At 35.8% G+C, this 18847-nt stretch overlaps 1 long non-coding RNA gene across 7 annotated transcripts in view; it reads left to right on the top strand.

The window, feature by feature from the left end:
• The window catches only part of LOC137229235 (uncharacterized), a 133614-nt gene extending 126230 nt beyond the window's left edge, over positions 1-7384 (top strand). For 2 of the 7 annotated variants that reach the window (XR_010945602.1, XR_010945603.1), the window contains exon 6: positions 3883-7363. This is a non-coding gene — a long non-coding RNA (uncharacterized lncRNA). Of the gene's footprint in view, positions 1-1179; positions 3692-3882 lie in introns of those variants that run through there. The other 5 variants (XR_010945600.1, XR_010945599.1, XR_010945605.1 and 2 more) reach the window with 3 other exon arrangements.
• Positions 7385-18847: the final 11463 nt, after the last annotated feature.

The raw sequence follows: 18847 nt of genomic DNA, 5'->3' as shown, positions 1-18847 counted from the left end.
CATTTCCTGCAAGGCCCATATGCCCTCAGTCCCCCACTTCAGACATCATGTTTTAAAATTATCTGCTTCATTCCTTTCCACTCAAGTGGCCGCTTTCCTCTCCCTCTAACACTCTGGGGATGTTCCTGCCTAAGCAATTTTGTTCCAAGTGGGAAAATATATGACAAATAATTAATGTTTTTATTACACAAAAAGCATGTTCTACATTTTACATATAATTCATTATAAACCGAATAAAAAGCATCAAGCACAACACTAAAATGGGCAAAGAATATGGACATATATGTCAGAAAGTATGAACTATAAACAAGCAATAAGCTTAAGTACGAGGGAACTGCTGAGGGCAGTGTAATTTTTACACTCTTGAGGGCTATTGCACATTTTGTATCAGAACATTAAATTATTATTAATGCTCTTTTAAACAAAAATTCATCAATTGATCTATGTTCAGGAAATAAAAAGCTATGGTTGTGAAGTTTTACACATATGCATTTTATCACACTATTATTTATTTTAATTAAACACTGGAGAGATGATAAACTATTAATTTTTAAACAAATAGTAATATATATTTAGTAGCCACTCAAAATAATATTTTGAGGAATATTTAATGATTCAGAACAGGAAATGAAAATGCAGCATGCATGCGTTTATGTATTTACATGTGTCTGTGAGTGTGTGTATGTGTGTGCACCAGAGTAAAGAAAAATGCCAGTGATTATCTTCTCCAAGTAGTCGTACTAGAGTTTATTTAAAATGTATTCTTTACCCTTTGCTATATTTTCCATGTCTTATAAGATAAATATTAGTGGATTTCAGAATTTTATAATTGATGTTTTATAAATTAATCTGTGTTGTTTCATGTTTTGTGGTGTCAGGAACATAGGGTATGGCTGGTTCTAGACTTGAGTTAAAACTGAAAGGAGGAAATTTAAAGTAGAGAGGGTAAATAAAAAACATCCTTATCTAAGTCAGCAGATTTGTTTATTTTTAATCCTATGGAGATGTTATATAAAAAGGTTTAGAACAATAGACTATTTTATTAATATTTATGTCCTATTATACTTACAAAGCATTTATATCTATTATCCAAGTTAATTTTCATAATGCTTTGTAGTAAAGATTTGCATTATAACGTCTTACCCAAAGTCATGCACACATTTATTCATTTACAAATAGATTTTGAGTCCCTAATAAGTGCCGAATAAGTTTTATCTGCAGGAATGCAGGAGTGAAGAAGACAGATCTATTCTGTGTGTCAAGCAGCTTCAACATTGACAGACCCTGGATTCAAGCCCATCTTCTTGACCATAGGCTCATACTCTTTCACTACATTAAGTGTTTTTTGGTGATTTAATTTGAAACTTTTTTTTTCCTTACAGGTTTCTATTTGTCATCTCACAAAGTAATTGATCTAAATCTCCACTTTGCAAATGAAATCCAGACTTTGTATACTTTGTAAATAATTCAATTAAAATCTAAATTATCTGGGTGAAATATTTCTCTTCTATGTATCAGTTTGCTGGTGGCCACCTGCTTACACTGTACTCAGAAAGCTGCCAAACAAATATATCCTTTGCATTTGCTAAGACGAAATAATTTCCAGGCCATGACCTTCCACATTATGTTTCATCCTGGCATTAATTTTAATGAAATAATAATGTACTTGGCACCAGAATATCATCTAACATCCAAGAATCTCCAAGTATGTAACAAACATTAATTCAGTAGCACAATGGCTCCGTAAGAGAAAACACCATTGTCACAATCCTGGAATTGAACAGATTGTTGAACAGGGAAAATAATGATGGGGAACGCATTTTGAACTAATCAGAAGGGAGTAAGCTGCGAACTTGAATACTTTCATTACCTTACTCGAAGTAGAAGAGGGTGGGGATGAGCTGGGACCGCTCAGAAGAAACCCCAAATTCTGAGGTTGGGGTAAAACATCTCACCTCTTCACCTAGTTTAATATATGAATGCTCTGTGATAATAAATTTAAAAATATTTATGTTTGGTTGACAAGTTCCTTTACCTGAAAGCACTAGATTTAAAATCACAAAAAAGCCTCTAACTCAAACCTAGTCCATAAAAGAAAGATGTTTCTAACTGAGGTGACTAGATGGAAGTTTTGCATACACAAATCAACTAATAAAAAATCATTATGGATCCTGAAAATGACTCAAAACTGTCTTCTGAAATGACTTGCATTTGCTCATGATATATATTAAAATGTAATGTAAAGAACAAAGTTAACATTGCCATCGAAGGATGTCGTTATCTATAAATGAAAAATATCAAACAGGTTTTTTTCATTCCAGTAAAATGTTTTTGTGTTAAATGAGGCTATTAATTGCTGGATAAGGAGATCATTTTGATCATTTGGCATGGTAACATTTGATCCTTCAGTATCCCAAAGTTAGTGATGCTCTTTATTCCAAACAGAAAGGGCCAAAAAATTAATTTCAATATGTTATCTGCACCCAATAAATGTACTTATAAAAAAGATATCTCATTCTGTTTTTCACACAGCTTTGTTGTATTTAATTTTATCTAACTTTAATAATTGTTAAACTTGGTGCACTTCCACTGAGAAAGATTTCACACAGTTTGCTGATTTGCAATTGGCAGTACCTTTCAAAGGTAAAGCTGTGAAGAAATATCAGAAGTAAGGGACTAATGTTTTGCTCAGGAAATGTATTACATTTGCATTTCCTACAGCTCTTCTGCTTTGTAGAGGTATATACTGTGTTTGTATGAAAGATGATTTTAGAACTACTTCTATCCTTTTAAGCATAAGTAGTTGAAAAATGGTGAATGAAGATGAGACTGGTCATTAAACTCTAGAATATGCAGAGAACGTCCTAGTGCATTTCAGCATTTGGATTATGTCATCCATAAAAATTAGTTTCTCAGTTATTTTGATTGCCGTTTCAAAAAATACTTGACAGCTGCACACTCTGTTAATATTAAGAGTTCTTGGGAATGTGCATCTTTGCTTAGTTATAATGTAATAAAGTTAAGATCATTCTATTAAATAGTAATTAGTTTACAGGGAATTCTAAATGCTTATTATGAGTTAATCTAATCCTTTAAAAAGAGAACTGTTAATGTTTTAAGTGTTACACTTAAAAACAGAAAAGTAAATTGATTTTTGCTTAAAAGTGAAATTACTTAAAATACATCATATAACTGCTCTTGAAATTTTTTTACCTGAAATTTTACTTTGCCTATATTTTTATTTCATCATTAATTTAGCTAAAACATTTGCACATATAAATCTGTTATTTAAGAGACTATCACTTAGTACTCAGGAGTATGAGTTTTGTGGAAAGAATACTAGTAAAGAGGAATTAATATATTTTTCATGTTTAAAATATTAATACTTAAAATTTATTAATCAGTAAGCTCTTATTAGGCATGTGGTAAATGCTTTCTAAGTATGTGCTTATTTAATCCTCAGAATTCTGTGATATAGGCACTGTACTACAGTTAACATTATATTTTATTATATTTATATATTATTATATTTACCCAAAGCTACAACAAGTAAGTGGCAGATTTGTGCTGTGAGCACAGTACTGTATTGTGTCTTACTAAGTAAACGGAGTCCATGAGGCATTTCAGTCACGAGAACAGATTAGGGACCATGGATAGTTCCACTCCCCTGCAGCCAATGGATTTGAAACTGTGAAAATATTACTCTGGTTTTCAATATTTGATATAGAAATCTTAGGTCTGGACTGTAAGACACAGGTGATAGTGTCTGTACTGTAAAATGGCTGATAAATTTGGGGAATATAATATTGATATTTTATCTTAGTAATTATATTTTCCAATGTTATTTATACACTATTAAGCCAAATATCTCTCTGTTCCTAGGTTCTCAGGAAGAAACATTTTCCGAATTTACAGTATAAAATCCACCCCCCCCCCGCCATGATCAGCTATTTCTTTCATAAGCAGACCTGGATAAATTGATCACAATGGTGGCATGCTGTGGAATAATTATAATTGGTCATCTAGACTAAAAAATATAGCCAGAATGATATTCTACACAGTGTAGCCAGGCTACAGATGCTAAGTTTAAAGGAATGTTGCAATTGACTTTAGGGTTATAATTACAATAGCCAAATTCTATGCAATACATATAAATCCTACAGGAAAACTCTAGAGCATTCAAAATAATATTAAATGCTTCCACAGAATAGTGCTACATACAATCATAAATAAACTAAGAGGCAATATTTTGACAATCGGCAAATTATGTCACTGGCCCATGTGTCAGCACAGTAGAACAGAGCCACTCTGCTGTGACCCGTGTCCAAAGCTGGCTCATTCTGCCTGCAACATAGTCTTTTAATTCTTACACACATCATCTCACACATGACATTTTCTGGTTGGTACTAAGAGTGGCTTTTCTTACATGCTGCCTAATTTTTTTTCCCTTTCATTTTTAAAAGATTCTTTGAATAATATTATATTTTGTAAGTAGTGTCTACAGGTTTGATTCAAGTAGAATGGATCAGCATTTATCAGGAAAAACCTAAATTGCACAAAGCAAAATGTTGCTTGGTGATACAATTTTCTTAATTTGAGATACTAAAGCTATGATTGGATATAATTAGTATTTTTCAACATTACTCCATTTGAGAATAAGAACATAGTCTTGATGAACTATCTCAGGCTTAAGTTTTAGTTTCTATAGGGTAGCTTTTAAAAATAATACAGTCATGGTATTGGTTTAAGCTTTGCAGTATATACAACCATTACTTGAGTGTAATCTAACAAAAATAGTATTGAATTTATAAGTCAGTAGAGTTCTTATTTCGATGGCCGATTGACTACACAATTTCAGAAATCATGTTCTGTTGATGCTTCCCAAACTAAATAATATTTCTGTACAATTCTTCTGAAAATTAATAAGCAAATGAAAAAGGAGGAATTGGAGAAGGAACAAAGTATGTATGATATAATCTATATAAAAGATATTATTTGCATTCCTTTTTACCACCAGTGAGGAAGTAGGTACACAGAGAAGCTACATAACTCCCCCAAAGTCACACAGGCAATGGAACTGAGATTTGAACCTTCATGATCTGATTCTAGAATCTATGTTCTTAACTACTATGATATGTCACACCCTTCTGTAACTTTGGAAAATACTGCTATCCTAACACCTTACCTTTATGGTTCTGTGAAATCTTTTGAACACACGAATCTACTGATCCAGAGATGGAATATTTGTTTTAAATTACTTTGTTTTGCTTATAGGGATGGACCTGCAATGTCCATTCACATGCTTGTAACCCTTTATGGTGAAAACATACACTAGCAAGATAATCTACGGTGTGCTACAATCTTGACCAGGCAGGTGCTTGGTCAACTGAAATAAACACAGGAAACACTTGATTTCAGAATGAAGTAGGATATCTTCAATTCTGAGCCCTAACAATTTTCTGGAATTAGTGTAGGGACTCTAAGGTTAAAATAATTGCTTCAGTTATGTGAATGGTCTATGATAAGGGTTGACTGATATATGGTACGTATTGGAAGATACATAATAAAACATTTTTCACCCTATTTACTGGCACCTACAAATGCCAAGGGCTGTGCTCTGCCCTGGGTGGTGTAACGTGGATACTCCTCGTCCACAGGGAGTTTACAGTTTAATAGGGCGAGGCAAGCATTTAACAGATCAACAGACGTGCAGCATCTGTCTAAAAGGGGAAGTACAGATTGCTAAGGGAGTAACCCCAACTTGGGAGAGCTAATTCAGTCTAGGATGTTCAGGGAGTCAAGGGCACTGGGATCTGAAGAAAACAATTATCAGCTGAATAGATTTGTGAGTGTGGTAGAGGTAGAAAAAGGAGAGTGTTCCGAACATGTGGTATAATACTTCCAAGGACTGCAAAACAGAATACGGAAGGAAGATTCTTCAAAGTGCACACTACCAAATGTAAGGTAGATAGCTAGTGGGAAGCAGCCGCATAGCACAGGGAGATCAGCTCGGTCCTTTGTGACCACCTAGAGGGGTGGGATATGGAGGGTGGGAGGGAGGGAGACGCAAGAGGGAAGAGATATGGGAACATATGTATATGTATAACTGATTCACTTTGTTATAAAGCAGAAACTAACACACCATTGTAAAGCAATTATACTCTAATAAAGATGTAAACAAAAAAAAGTGTGAGGATTCTTGAAAGATAATCCAGGAGTAGATGGTTAAGTGCTTGAAATCTAACTATGCTCAGTCAGAAACCTTGGTGCCTCGTACAGTACACCCTTCTGCAAAGGACGGAGAAGCTCTAGAAGCAGGCCTGAAGGCGGCCATGGCTGTAAGATGATGGAAGTCCTCTTGCCTGCTTTTACTCTGTCTTGGGCTCCTAATTGCCCAGAAGTCCCTTGTTTCTACTGTTTGGCAGCACCCTTTTTCACAAGAGGGGAAACCAGTCTGAGCTGTGACTGCACTTATAGCACAAGTGATTGAGTAATGGGCTACTCCTTTCCGCTGTCGCATCCTGCAGCCTCTCCCACTCCTGCGACCTTCCCTGTCTTCATGTCTTTACCTGGCATGATGTAGCACAGCTGATTGTTCAAGAGGAAACCAAACCGCTACCCTAGGGTCAGAAAATTTACCTTTCAAATACCGCTTTTGGCTTGTTCCAAGTACAGAATCAATCTACGTGTGCATACGCACACGTGTAAGAGCTAAAAGGCCTGTTGTATAGTATTCTAAAAAGAAGGAGAACAGATCATGTTTATGAGGAAACTAAATAGTCTCTCTTCAAGTATTTAGGATCCATGGACATAAAGAAAGCAAACGTGCATCCAGAAATTAGTCATGCATATTGTTTTTTCTTGTTTTTGCTTTTCTGTGTTTCTCCTGTTTTTCACCTGGGCACACTACAAACACTACCATCCTGACCTTTACTGCAGCTAGATGTGGCTACAAAACTCAGTTACAATCAAAGTAATGGGAAGGGAGTGGTATGTGCCTACCTCTAGAACAGACCTTTAAAATCTGTGAGCACTCTTACATGTTCTAAACCCTCCTTCTTTTTTCGTTGTTGTTGCCGTTACCTAGAATAGAGAGGCCATGTGTTGAAGACTGAAGAGTTTCTATTAGTCTGGGACTCGAAATGAATGCAAAAATGCAAGAACCCCCATCCCAACACTACAACTGCTACAAATACACATCTTTTCTCACTGACTTGGAACATCAGCCTTCTACTATTAGATAAGAGAGAAATACACTGTCTTTTGCTTAAGTCTGTAACATTTTTTGTATATTTGTTACTGTAGCTTACCTTACCCTACCTGGCACAGAATCTCTAAATTCTCATTCTGTGTTTATGAAACATATTATATTACAGGTAAACACAACTTTGTAGCCTGTTAGTATGATTCACTTACTTCTTGATCAAATAAACTCATTTGATAAGATCAAAAATTAACCCATTGTATATTTTTCCTTTATAGCTAATAACATTTTACACATTACAAGCAAAACCTAAAAGTATTAGTAATACCATTATTAACCTCCAAAGAATGTTTCATTTTAATGGAGAGTTCTTTTTTTTTTTTTGCAGTATGCAGGCCTTTCACTGTTGTGGCCTCTCCCGTTGCAGAGCACAGGCTCCGGACGCACAGGCTCAGTGGCCATGGCTCACGGGCCCAGCCGCTCCGTGGCATATGGGATCTTCCCGAACCGGGGCACGAACCCGTGTCCCCTGCATCGGCAGGCGGACTCTCAACCACTGCGCCACCAAGGAAGCCCCTAATGGAGAGTTCTTTTAAAGTACCACGTCTTGGTTGAAGTGCCCTAACATTCTTAGTCATGTAGTTCAAATATGTGAAAATCAAGTTCTTATAATACTTCTCCTTAACTTAAGATAATGAGTCAAAATGATAAAACCCTAATTTGGACCTGAAATTTTCTCTATTTCAACACATATAAGTATGCCAAACTTTAGGGCATTCTTGTGAAGCACAGTTATCAAAGTTTTTCACATAAGATTTTAAACATTTTAAAAATGTAAAACCTATTAATGAACCATAGTCCTGTATATTATTAAAATATCTTTGCACCTAATTGGAAAAGTATTAATAAGGGTCATGATTCTAAAGTTACTAAAATTTCCCAAGATGTTCTGGAAGAGCTCCGATTTATCAAACTGTATATATTATGCCAGGAACATTCAAGGTCAAGGTCCCTGGCAGCCTTTGGTCTAAAGCTATGCATATGAAGGAGTCCTGTGGGGTTCAGGGCAAATTTCTTCTCATTTCATTATCTTACTTTTTGTGTAGATAATAAAAAAACCAAAACAAAACAAAAAACGTCCCCCAAATTCTTTTTTGGTTAGCCATGACCAAAATACTAAAATACTTAGAGGGATCTTCTATCAAAGCAGACCTTTATAAATGTCACTTTCCTGCAAAAAGTTTGTGCCCTAGTTAGACTCACATACAATTTAAAAATTGGAACTAGGCCTTCTTATACACTAAATTCCATTGCTTTTCTCTTAAGTCAGTGGTTTCTTGTGCTTTTAGTGTAACTTGTTACAACTCATCTAAGCCAATTTTTTTAATGCCATCCAATTTCTTCTCATATCTTGAACTGAGATTAGGACCAGAAGTGTCTTGGTGCCTACAAATTTTGAGAATCTATTTTATTTTTTTAATTCAGAAAAAGGTAGTTATAGGAATCACAGAAAAGTAGAGAAGGCAGCGTGAGTTCTCATGACCTGTTTATGGAATCAAGCACCCATTATCCATTCTTCAGCAATAACTCTTGAGTCAAGGATTATCTCAGTTTGAAACTACCCCCTGAACTCCAGCAAATACATATCCATCCACAGATGCATGCATATACAAACAACCAGAAATGCTCAGATAGCAGTAATAAACCAATACTAGCAAAGAGTTTAAATCAAATAGTTATTTTTTTCTTTTAATATTTGTCTCCTTTTTGTGTTAAAGATAAAGAACAGTGAACAACACAGTATCATGATTATTAGCTTCAGGAAGAGAATAAAAATGTGAGGAGATATTACTTCTATACTATGGGTTGATGACAGTCATGGAAACTGTGTGAGTTGTGATTACTGGAAGCAAAAGAGGGATTCTACTCGCAGGTGGCAGATGGGACACACGCATTTACTACTCCCTTCTACCTACGTTCAATTCAATTCCTTTGAATTATCAGAAAGGATATTTATTTTAAATATGTAATAGCAATAAAACAAGAAATGGTAAAGGTAACAAAAACTAGAAGAAAAACAGATGAGATCATATTTGGAAAATAAAAAGCAACTATAAGCCATAAAAGGCACAAAACAGAACTGTTCCATAGGTAATAACAGCCTTTGCCATGGAATCTACTGAAAAACTCTAAGTTTAGAAACAACTAAAAGTCAGCTGAGTACAAGTACTTAATGGAAGGACTGCATGAGAAACAGATCAACCACTCATGGCTATAGAAATAGCTGTACTGTTATGTTTACCTCTAGATAAACTCCTAAACTCAAAGTGGTGGGGACTTCTTCCATGGTTATTGGGGCCAGAGAGAGAAAGAGCAGCAAAGCTTAATATAAATTTGCATTCTCACAATAAATATGGAGTAATAATGAGTGAGAAGGAGAAAGGTCAGCTCCACTGCTGAAACACACTACAATGTTCACGGTCCAATGTAAAGCCCTGCCTAACTTGGTCATTATAGGGGTCACCATCTGGATCCCTATTTCCACAATCTGAAGGAAAACTGGCAAGCCATCTAAAACAATATAAAGTAATTTGGAAGTATTATTACAAGTAAACAGATACATGTGCCTTGTCTATACTTCTGGGTATCTACCCTGGAGACATTTTATACATGTGCACAGATATATATGCACATGGATATTGATTTTAAATTTAATAGTGGAGGAAATGGAAACAGCAGAAATGTTTATCAATAGGACACCGACAAACATACATACATCCATACAAACGAAAACCACCCAGTCATTAAAAATCATGGTGCATGGAGATGGAAATAAGAACAGTGAAAAAAAAAAGAAAAAAAAAAACAACAGTGAAAATACATACATATATATATATATATATTGGCAGTACGTGGGCCTCTCACCGTTGTGGCCTCTCCCGTTGCGGAGCACAGGCTCCAGACGAGCAGGCTCAGCGGCCATGGCCCACGGGCCCAGCCGCTCCGCGGCATGTAGGATCCTCCCGGACCGCGGCACGAACCCGTGTCCCCTGCATCGGCAGGCGGACTCTCAACCGATGCGCCACCAGGGAAGCCCGAAAATACATATCTTGAAGGGTTCCTTACATGGGTGTATACATTTGTCAAAGGTCATCAAACTGTTCTCTCTACATTTTAGTGAATGTAATTATATGCCTCTAACTCTTAAAGCTAACAGAGAAGCCATCATGAGTTTTGTTGAGATGTGTTAGGACACAGAAATAGGAAATCTGAAACAAAAATATTTTGTAAATATTTAGACTTTACCATTAATAGGGGTGCTTGGGCTTCCCTGGTGGCTCAGAGGCTAAGAGAGTGGCTCTATCTTAGCCTCTCTTGGATTGTCTACTCTGGCACAAAGATACTGACAGGGACATGAACTGGAGCAGAGAATATGGGTTTTTAGACTCTACTTCCAGGTATACCATTCTGGATCACATATCATGACTGAACTATGCAAATGGAAGAGAAGAATGACTGCTGACCATCTCTGAAACCTTCCTTTGATAACCTCACACTCACACTAACATCTAACTATGAGGAACCTCTGAGCATCCGTTTGCAGTGTTCTGGCTGTTGATTGGGTCTTCTTCACAGAAGCACTATTAAGAAACAGTCTTCCATCCCCAGGGACCAGTTAACAATGAGAAGATATGCAGACAAGCATGTTTGATGACCAACTCTAGATCTTTTCTAGAAGGAATGAGGGCAGATTCCAATTACTGAGCCAGAATGAGCCCTATTCTTGCCTGTTCTCTAGCCAACAACTCTGTGTGCCCAATCACAGCGATTTATATCCATGATGGAAGGACTAAACTCACAGGGGAAAGATAATCTTACCGAGTCAAAGCCAAATGTAGATAAGCTGATTATCACGGAAGGTTTGAAGCAAGAGAAACTGGATACAGAACTCTAAACATTTCTTATTATCAGCAAATGTGCACAGCAGCTGCTGGTAATCACCAATCACAATAAGCAGATAGACAGAAAAGGGGAAAATATTGTGGATGCACCCAAATTCCAAATCTTGGCACCTAACTGAATTTAGTGCAGAGCATCAGCATGAATTCAAATATGTGTGAATCATGGTAATCATGCGAAGTGCTAAATCACACATTTCCTGATTTATCCAAGCTTCCAAAAACACTATATTCTCTGTGCCACAATTTGTACTAAGCTTTTTAGGGTCAAACTTCTAGCGTCACACCACACACACACACACACACACACACACACACACACACACTCTTCCCAACAATGTGCTTTGCTACAGCATTATATAGCAATTATCATATTAAAAGAAATAAAGCATTTGGATGTGTGAATCAAAGATACTGACAAGAACTTTCATCAACGTCAATTTAACAAAAAAAATTCAAAGAACTATATATGTATGTTTGTGCTTGTATATGTATGTTTATCTATCCATCCATTCACACACACACACAAGCATCCAACCAGAAAATATCCAATATTTATTTTATTAAACAGCAATAGGCCCAATCTCATGGAGTTTATCTTGCAGTTAGGACAGGTTAAAACACAGAGGGGAAATTAAGCACATGAAGGTAAACCTGAGGAATCCCTGTGGTGTTGGAACTGTTCTGTATTTTGACTGTGGGGGTGATACACAAACCTACACTTGTGCTAAAATTGCATAGGACCAAATACACACACACACACACACACACACACAGTCCAATAAATCTGAGTAGATCTGAGTAATATCAGTAGATTACATCAATGTTAGTAACCTGGTTGTAATATTATGCTTTGCAAGACATTACCATGGGGGGAAACTGGATAAAGGGCACACAGGTCTCTCTGTATTATTTCTTACCGCTGCCTATGAACCTACAATGATCTCCAACTAAAAGGTTTACTTGAGAGAAAACTGAAATGCAAAGTGATAAGTGCTAAGATAAAAAAAAAGCACAAGTTGTTATGGGGGCACATAATAGGGCTATATAATCTAGATTGGTAGCTTAAAGAGATTGAGTAGAATGAAATTAAGCAATTGCAAGTTAAAGAAGTCCAGGAATAAAGATTAGTTTATGCAAACAATGTAGTTTAGTCTAAAACATTATTTCTGAGTATTGTTAGGTAATTTTAAATATTTTCCAGGTGAGAGAAAGGAGATTCTATTGGAGAGGGGGTTAGTCGCCAATTCTTTAAGGAATATGTGATTATATTAATGTTTATGGGTCCAAACTGTAAAAGATATGTGAATCCCTTTATATCTTGTATCTAGAGACACTAAAATGATCTAACAGCAGGGTAGTGAAGGTCATGGATGAGGCTAACCTAGAGGCATGAGCAACATAAATAGGTGCAAAAATTCAAGACAGAGTGCCTGTCACAAACTGAGAACTGGACAAATATGGGCTGAATGTAAAAGGAGACAGTGGTAGTAGAGACAGTAAGGAGGGGAAGCATAGCCTTGACTATCCATTGGATATAGATGGTGTAGGAGACAGTTATCAAACTCAGGAAGGGATCACTCCAGGGTTACAGGTATGAGTTTTAAGTGTTTAATTGTACCATTTATTTCCACATGAATACAAATAAGTGTCAGCTTGTAACTCCTTTTCTTCTTTCTCCTTCTCCTTTCTTTAATGAAACAGTGTAATCTACCTTGTATTTTACACTGGAAAAATGCGTTGGAAAAATTGAGTGGATGTCAAAGGTTACCAGGGGACAAGATAAGCAATTCCAGTTCTTTTTGTTTACAGCATCTCAAACCATGCTGTGTCCTCCCCAAATAGTGAAACTGTATTACATTTTTATTTCACTTTGGAAAGAGATGCACACTACACTTTTTATTGCAAATATTCAAATAATATTCTCGAACTGGGAGTCAATATTGTTTAATAGTCACCTGGACTATATAAGCAGTGACCCTCAATAATTTGCAATGCTTTGAAGGCTGCCAAATAGGTGGCAAAAACACTACTTTTAACTTCAGGATAACAGATTGTATTTCTTTTATGATATCCCTGCAGTGGTGAAAATGGAAATTATTGACTCTGGGAACTCAGCCTACAGTGCTGTTAATCACTGTATTGCTATTAATTGATTTCCTTAAGAATGAGCCAGAGCCAGCAGGACACTACTTATTAGACCTCTCTCCCACTTGCAATGCAGTGCTTTTAATACTGCATGCAGAGTTTTCGGAGTGAAATGTTTGGTTTTCAGAACAGAGGTACCTTTGTATGGAACAAATAAGAACCAGTCAGTTTAAGCTATATAGTAATACATTGATCCTTTGAAAGGGAGAGACTTGAATTGTTCTTTCCTCTGTCTGCATTATCATAGGTAAATAATTTGAAACTATGTATTCAAATATTCAGTTCAGTCATGTTGCTTGTATTGCAATATGTGCAGAAACCTCAAGATCTTTTATTATTTTGAAATAATACCTAGGGACCCCACTACTTTGTCCAACATACCTAGAACAATCATTTTGTCCAAAAAGGCACCCCAAGTTTCTAGAAACTAGAAGCTAAAAGTTACTTCCTTTTTTTTTCCCCAATATCCATAACCGGCAGTCGAGAGCATGAGGTTAGATATTAAATAAAACTAAAATTCAGAAGGAAAAATTTATAATCTATATTCAAAATAATAGAACACTATGCTGACATGAATATATTTATGGGTATATTTAAACAATGAACATACGTCTATCTTAACTAGGCAAAGTTGAGGACTATTATCTAATACATTAGAAAGTTTGATTGATCGATCATTTTGCCCTTTTTCTTAATAGACTATTACAGCAGTAGACGAAGGAAGAAATAAAGTGCCCAGCTAATCGATCTGTATCATACTGGAAAGGTCAAAATAGAATTGTACATTACTACTGTCAGAAATATATAAAACATTAACGTTTCCATACCATAGTCTCATCACAAAAATTGTAATGGAGACTGAAAAAGACACAATATTCGTCCATTCTTATGACTAAAATAGCTATTAAGTTGGAAATGGAATGGCAAAAATCTAATCTCAGGAGAGGTGCTGACTGGAAGAAAATATTACGGATCCATTCCTTTCTTCTGTAGGATCTTGAGTTCTCACTAAAGCCATCCTATATGTACTCAGATATTTTTTCCACAAGAAACCCTCTAAGTGACATATGTGTACTCACGACTTACAATACAACATCTGTTAGAAATAGGCAAAGGCATACATCAAAAGCAAATAACACATTTAGTAAGTAATAAAATATAGAAATAATAAATATAACTATTAAGAAGGTCAATTAAGAATTACATTTTGCATCTTGTTAAATTAATGCAGTATAGGAACTTGAGAAGAATTATACATAAATGGGAATATTCTGTGAATAGCTTCAAGTTTAATAGATTATGATATTTTTAAACATACCTTCTGGGCTTCCCTGGTGGTGCAGTGGTTGAGAGTCCGCCTGCTGATGCAGGGGACACGGGTTCATGCCCCAGTCCGGGAAGATCCCACGTGCCGCGGAGCGCCTGGGCCTGTGAGCCATGGCCGCTGAGCCCACGCGTCTGGAGCCTGTACTCCGCAATGGGAGAGGCCACAGCAGTGAGAGGCCTGCGTACTGCAAAAAAAAAAAAAAAAAAAAAGGTGAGGCTCTTCTTAGCTTTGAAGACAATCTGTGTTTTTTTTCTGCTTCCTGGCAGTTCAGCTTAAGTTGAAATTTATACAGCAAACATCTTATCATAATTCCTACCTCTGAAGAAACTCAGTAATGATACTTGCACTGGAGGCTTGATTGTTATTTTAAAACACTCTTACTTTGGAAAAAATTAGATGTTAAACTCAGCATAATTGCTGAAGACACAATATTTATGAAAAATAAAACTTTCAGAAAAGTTTTTGTTTTGGGGGAAAAAGATTATATTATCAACTTGGCATTAAAAATCAAATGTAAGTCAACAAATATTTGAACACCTATTAAATACAGCACAGTTTGTTATGAAAGACACATTAATAAGCAAAAGGGAATCCTCAAGTAGTTTATAATCCAGTACAGACATAATAAAAAGCTGAATATCATAAATACTACAAAAGACATTAAATTATGCAATGAGGGAAGTTTGTGGAAAAAAGGATAATACGGGAAAAATATCAGAAAATGCTTCAATGAGGATATAAATAGGGCTTCACAAGCAGAAATGTCAGAGGAAAAAACTGAGGGTAGATACTCGAAATGAGGAAATAAAAAAGAGACTATAACCAAAAAAAGAGGGGGGGGCTAGTGTTTGAAGAAACTATGAGCAATCCAGATACATTAGAAAATAGTTTAAGCACCTAAATAGGTACTGGGATATGAAGGCTGAAAGTATGATTGGCTCATATTGTCAACAGGCTGAATATCAAGCTGAATATGCTAGATTTTACTTGATAGGAAATGAAGAAACTGAAACTTTTTGAATAAGTATGTGTATGAATAAGAAAGTTTAATTTAGTAATTGTCTACAGAATGACTTGACACTTTTCCAACTCATTTGTTTATTTATCTGTGGAAGTAAATTTTTAATGGTTGGTTAATTATATCACTACATTTTTATTGCAAATAGTACTCATTTAAGCACTTAAAAATGGAAGGTGTACAAAGATTAAATTAAGACACAGTAAACTGACTAAATATTTGGTTTTTATATAAATAAAGGTCATGACCACACTGTTGACATGTAATACTGCTATAGTATAACAATTAAACTTGTGAGTCTACAACAGAAGTCATCTGTAGTTAAACAGGAAACAAAGTTGAAAAAGACCATGTTAAAACAAAACTACTGGGATTTACAGGTCGGGATTGTAAGTAGCAACAAACAGATTCACTCAGTTCCTGAGTATTTCAAGTTTTACAGTACACATTAAAAATGATTTCTTCCATCAACACTATAAATTCAAACTGTCAGATGTTTATGCATTTTGTAAGTTACACTGATTGAATTGCTTACACGGGAGCGGGGGTCAGAACACCTCCCAATTTGAAGTTTACATCACCCATATGCTAACACAAATACAACTTGTTCCCTTTCCTTCCCTCCTCTCTCCCCACAACAAAGAAGGCAGGATTTTTTGTTTCTTTTAGGAAATTGTTTTAAGGGATTTGTGACGATCAATCTGAACGTCTGAAATTCAGTAATATTTAACTCTTAGACAGCTAAGAGGTTAAAGATGGAAAATAATTTCTCCTAACACTAAGTTAGAAAATCATTTGCATCATACTGTAAACAAGGAAGCAATGTAAAGCAACAAAAACCTGTCCCCAGTACAAAACTGAAAAAATCTAAATTTCAAATCAGCAGAACTGGTCTACTTCCATGTTGACTATATGCCACAGTATAAGTGTGAGCTCCATAAATGCATAGCTAATGTAGGTAGTCTCCCACCGTGGCAAAAGCACAGCATCCAATTCCTGATTGAGCCATCAGTCCTAGATACTGTGTGGCCTGTCCCGTGGCTAGGGCAAGTGGAGGTTGCTCTGGCAGACTGTGGGTTTCTAATATTGCACTGTTAAGAGCTGAGCACACAGGAAAAATGACACTTTTCCAACTCTATTTTTCAAAGGCTTTTATGTAGATTACAGAGTACTGACTCCTAAAATTGAGTTTATCACTTTATCCATACACCTCACACGGCACCACCAATGCACTCATTTACAGAGGCTGGTATACTGTTGGACACAGCAAAAAATGCTTTCTGAATGACTGAAAGAATTGTATGTATAGAGATGACTAAACTAGTGTGAAGACTAATTTTCTAATCAAGTAGAAATTAAGGCATGAAATAGGACAGGGCACTGGTAATGAAAACAATGAGTTTTAAGAAAATCAAAGTTGATTCTAAGGTTTTAATCGTGAGAACTTTAAAGAATGGAGAACAAGTCATCAACCTACAAGTGTTAAAGGCAAAGAGTTTAAAAATAGTGGGGGCATTGGTGTTTGGGGACATGTTAAATTTCAACAGCAAATGGAAGACTGAGGTGAAGTTAGGTAGAATAAAGTCATAATCATAGGACAGGATTTCTAGAAACAGGTAATATCTAGAGGTGAGGTTCTGTCAATACTCAACAATATAGAGATGATTAAAACAATGGAAGTATCAAAGTTTAGAAACTATAAAGAGAAATTCAAAGATGTTCACATTTAGAAAGCCTACATTTAAATGAAAAATGGTAAGCAAGGTAAATAGAGAAGTGAGACTGCAGAAAGTTATTTGGACTGATATGAAAAAGATTCAGACGATGTTGCTGCTGCTGAAAATGGAAACAATAATATGACATTTAGCTTCTACTATATGCTAACCACTCTGCCAGTTATTTTTAATGGTTTTCAGATTTAATCCCTAGAACACGTGTATGATGTCTATATTATAATTTTTCCTTTTTTTTTGTTTAAATATAGGGAGAGTGTTGCCCAGAAAGTTTAGAGGAAGGGATGACATCAGGATTCAAAAAAGATTTTGTTTTGAATTTTATTTTTTTTATACAGCAGGTTCTTATTAGTTATCTATTGTATGCCTATTAGTGTATATATGGAAATCCCAATCTTGCAATTCATACCACCACCACCACGCCCTCCCCACCACTTCCCCCCCTTGGTGTCCATACTTCTGTTCTCTACATTTGCGTCTCCATTTCTGCCCTGTAAACTTGTTTATCTCTACCATTTTTCTAGGTTCCACATACACGCGTTAGTATATGATATTTGTTTTTCTTTTTCTGACTTACTTCACTGTGTATGACAGTCTCTAGATCCATCCACGTCTCTACAAATGACCCAATTTCATTCCTTTTTTATGGCTGAGTAATATTCCATTGTATATACGTACCACTTCTTCTTCTTTATTCATTCGTCTGTTGATGGGCATTTAGGTTGCTTCCATGATCTGGCTATTGTAAATAATGCTTCAATAAACATTGGGGTGCATGTGTCTTTTTGAATTATGGTTTTCTCTGGGTATATGCCCATTAGTGGGATTGCTGGGTCATACAGTAGTTCTATTTTTAGTTTTTTAAGGAACCTCCATACTGTTATCCATGGTGGCTGTATCAATTTACATTCCCACCAACAGTGCAAGAGGGTTCCCTTTTCTCCACACCCTCTCCAGCATTTGTTGTTTGTAGATTTTCTGATGATGCCCACTCTAACTGGTGTGAAGTGATACCTCATTGTAGTTTTGATTTTCATTTCTCTAATAATTAGTGATGTTGATCAGCTTTTAAAGTGCTTCTTGGCCATCTGTATGCCTTCTTTGGAGAAACGCCTATTTAGGTCTTCTGTCCATTTTTGGCTTGGGTTGTTTTTTTAATATTGAGCTGCATGAGCTGTTTATATATTTTGGAGATTAATCCTTTATCTGTTGATCTGTTTGCATATATTTTCTCCCATTCTGAGGGTTGTCTTTTCATCTTGTTTGTAGTTTCCTTTGCTTTGCAAAAGCTTTTAAGTTTCATTAGGTCCCATTTGTTTGTTTTTATTTCCATTACTCTAGGAGGTGGATCAAAAAAGATCTTGCTGTGATTTATGACAAAAAGTGTTCTGCCTATGTTTTCCTCTAAGAGTTTTATAGTGTCTGGTCTTACATTTAAGTCTCTAATCCATTCTGAGT

Source organism: Pseudorca crassidens, chromosome 8, assembly GCF_039906515.1.
Source record: "Pseudorca crassidens isolate mPseCra1 chromosome 8, mPseCra1.hap1, whole genome shotgun sequence".
Taxonomy (NCBI): Eukaryota; Metazoa; Chordata; class Mammalia; order Artiodactyla; family Delphinidae; genus Pseudorca; species Pseudorca crassidens.
This window is presented reverse-complemented; position numbering and strand designations above follow the sequence as displayed.